The following is a 6,000-nucleotide window of genomic DNA, read 5'->3' as shown; positions in this document are numbered from 1 at the left end:
ATACCCCATTTGTGTGGGATGGAGGATTTCATTGGACTTGAGGAAGATGGAGAGATGCTTATTAACATGCTTCTCCGGAGCTTCAAAAAGCCTGGCAACAAAGAAATTGGCCTAAAGTTGATCTGGCAGAGAGGGTCTAGCCCCAGGCTTTTTAGAGAAGGCCTGACCAAAGCATGCTTCCATTGCCCAGGTATCTGTCTGCTAAGAAGAGATAGGTAAGCAAGTCCACTAAGGTGGGAGAAATACTATCAAACCCTTGCTGCAAGATATGATGGATAATAGATCCAGAGGGGAAGCAGATTTGACTTATTTTACAAGATCCACGAGAAGGCTCACATTGAGATCTGGAAAGGTGGAGAGACTCCCCTCAGTCTGGGCTAGAGGCGCTTCATAACTTGTGGGGACCTCAATGACTGGGCCATTGGAAAAGGAAAAATAAGGCACATAGGGGCATATTTATACTCTGTTTGCGCCGGATTTGTGTCGTTTTTTTTACGCAAATCCGACGCAAAGCTAACTCCATATTTATACTTTGACGCTAGACCCGTCTAGCGTCAAAATTCTTGGAGTTTGCGTCATTTTTTAGCGTGGACACCTACCTTGCATTAATGAGATGCAGGGTAGGTGTTTCCACGCTAAAAATAACTCTAAGGCCTTTGCCCCTTATTTAAACTCCCGTGCAAAAATGACGCACGGGAGGGGGCTGGCCTTAAAAAATGACACGCAGCCGCATTTGCGTAATTTTTTAACGCCTGGTCAGGGCAGGCGTTATGGGATCTGTGGGCTCGGAAGGAGCCCAGAGGTGCCCTCCCATGCCCCCAGGGACACCCCCTGCCACCCTCTCCCTACCCTGGAGGACACCCATGGATGGGGGGCCCATCTCAGGTAAGTACAGGTAAGTAGAGGTAAGTTTTTTTTTTTTTAATTTTTAAGTGGCATAGGGGGGCCTAACTTGGGACCCCCTACATGCCACTGTGCCCAAAGGCCATGCCCAGGGGACAGAAGTCCCCTGGGCATGGCCATTGGGCAGTGGGGCATGACTCCTGTCTTTGCTAAGACAGGAGTCATTTCCATGGTGGTTGTGCGTCATAAAATGACGCGAGTCAGGTTAGCGTCAACATTTTTGACTCTAACCTGACTTGCACCATTTTTTGATGCACAACCCCCATTATTCCCTACGCCAGCGCTTTGAAGTAGAAAATCGGCATTACTGAATGATTGTTTATGTGCAGGAAGGAACATCTTCTTGCACATAAACAATCATTCATTGCGTTTTACTCTTTCTATGTGTGCTGCACAATGCAGCACGCATAGAAAAAGTAAAAATGAGGAGAAATAAAAGTATTTCTCCTCATTGTGCCATGCTAACGCCACCCCTGGGTTGGTGCTAGTTTTTGGCACTGCTACAGATTTAAGAATTCGTGTAAATCTGGGCAACATCAAAAATATGGGTGCTGCGTGGGTATACCCACAGCAACATCCATTGCATTCCCCTCTGCCACAGAAAACTGCTCCGGGGAGGCCCATATTTACAAGGTGGCTGTAAGCTACTAAAAGAGGCTTAGCACCGTTTGTAAATATGGCACAATGCACAGCGCCAGTGGAGCATCCCAAAAAGTGACGCTTCGGCGGCTCTAGGAGCATGAAATATACCCCTAAATATCCTGTAACATTTTATGAAAGAAAAGAGCCAGATTGTTACTACACTCAGCTGAAGCTTCAAGCGCTGAGCTGCCAGACTTGGACTCCGTGATGTCCCTAAGGATCTGAAAGATCTCCTTGAGGGAAGTGGCAGATTGCTCAGTTTTAGTTGAGTAACCGGTGGATTAATATCCTTTCATTTCCACGTGTTACAGCCTAATGGAACTCCTGTAATTGCTTTTTATCTTTACTAGCTTCATCAAAGGACTTTCTCCAGCCTGGTTTGGTCGTTTACAATCTTTTTTAAGAGCTACTAATCTGGCATTAAACCAAGAGGATTCCTTCTCCCGCTGGGTGACCTTGTTCCACCTAGCAGATAGGACAGTATCCAGTGAATTAGAGATCCAAACGTTAAGATTACCTGTTGCAGAACTGACATTATCTGTTAAATCAGGTCTCATTGTCTGTAAGACTATTGACCATTCGTCCAGGTTTAGTTTAGACCAGTGACGTTTCCAGTGTCTAACCCGAGGCGTAACAATAGGGGCAGAGGAGACAGATACAACTAGTGGGATCGGAAAGTGATCACACCACATTAGAGAGATAGGGCTCAACACCTGAAGATTAATGGCATTGCTGAACACTAAATCGATGGTATGGCCCTTTTCATGGGTGGGGCCCTCCACTATTTGAAGTAATTGCAGAGTTGCAAAGTCACATGCAAGTTAAAGTCACCAAGTATTGTGAAGTTTGCACTGTTTACAGCTAAACCTACAACTACATCCGGGAGGTCCTGCAGGAATTCGGCGTAAGGGCCTGATGAGCTATACAATACGACCTCAGAAAAGCTAAAAGTAGGACTAAATGTCAAGTTCTCAATATGGAGGGGAGCAAACATTTCCTTTTACGGTTTCTCTATAAACAATAGCAATCCCACACCCTCCTTTACTTAAACGGTCATGCATAGCAATAGAACCGCCAAGCGATAGGGCTTGGACCACATCAGGGCCAGAATTGTCATGCAACCAAGTTTCCGTAAGGAAGAGTACATCGGGCACAGATTCCAGTAAAAAGCAACGAATATTGAGTTTTCGCCCGATGAGGGAGCGGCACTTGGCCATCTCACCCATCGTGGCCTTTCAGAAAGCAGCTAGACAAATGTCACTTTAGTGGCACAGGAAACTGCATTTCCTTTTAAATGTCAATGATAACACTTGTCCCACATCTCTGCTTGACAAACAATACCATTATGTCAAGTAGGCCACAGCAAAGAATTGCACCTAAGTGGCACATACATGTGCCTTTACATATGCATGCATGCCATGTGGATTTCTGAAAAGTTGTCCACAGTAAAATCAGGATCTCAGACAACTACAATTGCATTTCTGTAGTCTTGGAACCACAATCGCCATACAACAACTAAAAGACCTCTTCATTCTCAAAGCTGTCCCACTTGCAGCGACCTCAGTCATCTAATGGCAAACAATACTATCCCATTGTATAGTCCGTTCCGACATATCCCACACAAGGTCCTGCACACATCTCCCTGGCACATATGTAAGAACCAAGAATGAGAAATGATGCCCTGACATCCTGCAATGTTGCTTACAAAAGTACAAAATCCTGGAGTAGGTAACATGGAAATACCTCTGTCACAGTGGAAAAATATCGACGCTGTACACTTCTTCAAGTGACAGTGACATCTGTCCCAACAGAGTTAAGGAGGTAGCATCAAGTCACTCAGTAAGTCCACATGAGGCATCGAAAGGAACTCTGTTAGGGTCAGGTTCAAAATGTCAGGGAGAGATGTCTCCAGAATACACAACACAACGAATCAGCAAGCCCAGGATATTCAGCACTAATGTTTGACACCCATTACCATGACATCCTCCGAGTGATTCTGTTGAAGCCATATGTCCTTTGCATGTTGGAGAGACCCGGAACTTGGAAAGCCTAATAGAAGACCCTCAACCTGTTGCCCAATGAGAAGCCACACACTATCCACACCTTGGACATGGCAACCGTGGTGTCTGAGGATGAATGACTGTACCCAAACATGTGTTATGTTAACATCACTGCAATCACTCCAGGTTATATACTAACAGTCAGGTCACAATCCTTAACGATTACAAATGAGTAGTGCACTCTTCCACATGATTCCACATCAAGGGCATAGATATACACAAAGTGGTTACACACTCTGGGCCTACCTTTCATGTCCCTCATTGCTACTGCATTTCTACATGACAAATGATATACTATGATGCATTAAGTAATTTGTCAGACAAAAAACAATGGTGACATCCTCCTGGCTGTGGCACAAGAAGAAATTTAAACCCATTGTAAATGTGCAATTCCACAAACAGGTAGCCATGCACATATATGGGAGGGAATACAGACATCATCCCATTAACATAAGTAGAACATGCATGAAATTGCAGTTAATAAATGTTTCCCAAAGAGAAAGGGATACATGCTGACATGTAGGCACAGGGAATGTTGGAAAAAATGATGGGACATGCATCCAGCCAATTGACATTCCCCACTTACCAAGGGGAAGTACTTTGCTACTTCAGCAAACAACTACATGTATGATGGACACCCACAGATCACACACTGCAATGAGGCACTAGCACTCATCACACACTAAAGATAAGTAGCTTTTGTCTGGCAGATATATATTTACATAAATACACAGACACATTGCAGAATACAGTGAGCCATAACCTACTTACCTTTGGGCCCGTAACATGTAGGAGTAGTGATCTCATGGATAACAATTACACTCACTACAACAAAAAACAGTACATGAATGATCACTGTTCACAGCCATTTGTGCTCCCTGCAAAGCAAGTGGTTTGTGGATTCACCCCAGTTTTGTCCTAGTTCCCAAGTCCAAAAGCCTAGGCACACCAGTGTGAGACTTGACATGTCAACACAAACAATCTCCCATCCACTTTATGACACATGGCTCTTCCCTCATTGTCAGGGAGAGCAGTTTGTACCTTACTCAATCACCTGGCAGTGGGACAGGCAGGATTTTGCTGTGTACCCCCCCCTCTTGTGGTAGCTGTGCTGCCCTCAAACACCCATCAAGCCCCAAGTAGGCCACCGCCAGAATGCTGGTCATTAGGGGGGGTCATGGTCCGATGGACACCCTGCCCACTTTTGAAGGACAGCCCCAGCTGTGCCTCCACAATCTTCCGGGCCCAGAGTCTCAGGTCCTCCCACCTCTTGTGACAGTGGGTGCTCTGCCGGCTGTGGACCCCCAGGGTCTGCATCTTCTTGGCGATGGCTCTCCATTTCCCTTTCTTCTGATTGGCGTTGACCTGCATCAATGCAATAGTCAATACACAAATTTATGTCCACAGGTCTCATCCAAAATGTCTAAGTCACATACATGCCAGGAAATCAAGCTGATAACATTCTGTTTTTCCCATACTGCCCAAGTGTGGCACATACTAGCCATTGAGGACAGGGACATGGCTACAAACACTTCCCAATCTACAGACCAACCCTCCAATAATCTCAGGCCCTGCACTGACTAGATAGGCCAACTGACATCTTGTGGGACATGATCTAGCACTCTGACTAAGATCTGATAAGCTATGTGATAGATCACACCTTTCTGGCTTCTGAAAAGTAGACTCATTAGGCATGAATGCATCAAAACTCACAATCTGTGAGAATGGTCCTCAGCACGCAGTTCCTACAGACTACTTCTAAGGTAGAAACTCAAACATTACACATGGGAAACAATGAAGAAACTGGCATGGTGAATACAGAAAGAGTCTAGCCTGTCCATGTGTGGACATGTGCAGATACAAATGCAGACTCGTTTCACTTCAGGGGGTGGGGTTCTGTGCGTCTTATCATTAACACATAACACACTTTTGGACATATGTGTCCATATTACATATATTGCAGACAAAACAACATAGGCATGCATTGTCCACTTCCAGCAATGTGACTAGACCACTGAATCACATATTATGGGTTCCCAGGAAACAGCACACAGTTTGCACTTTTGAAATGCCAGAAATGCAATGAGCCTGCACAGCACATATGTGACCTGTATGAAGGTGACAACAGGGCTGTGGGATTAAGGGACCTGTCAGGGGTCTGAGACACACATTGACAGTGATGCCAAGTGCACATTACTCACATATCATTAATTTTCCCATAAAGCCATTTACATTCAGAGAAAAGAGCCTCATTAAGCTGCATATTAGCACATAGCCAAGATATGGCCTCATAAAAGTATATGCTGGGATGCAGGGAGTGGACACAGTGTCACAGTTGCATAGCAAAAGTAATTTGACACCAGCCTAGACTTGGGCCCGTATTGTGAGAAACATT

The sequence above is a fragment of the Pleurodeles waltl genome, chromosome 3_1 (genome assembly GCF_031143425.1).
Source record: "Pleurodeles waltl isolate 20211129_DDA chromosome 3_1, aPleWal1.hap1.20221129, whole genome shotgun sequence".
Taxonomy (NCBI): Eukaryota; Metazoa; Chordata; class Amphibia; order Caudata; family Salamandridae; genus Pleurodeles; species Pleurodeles waltl.
The sequence above is the reverse complement of the archived record's forward strand: the minus strand, read 5'-3'. Positions refer to the sequence as shown.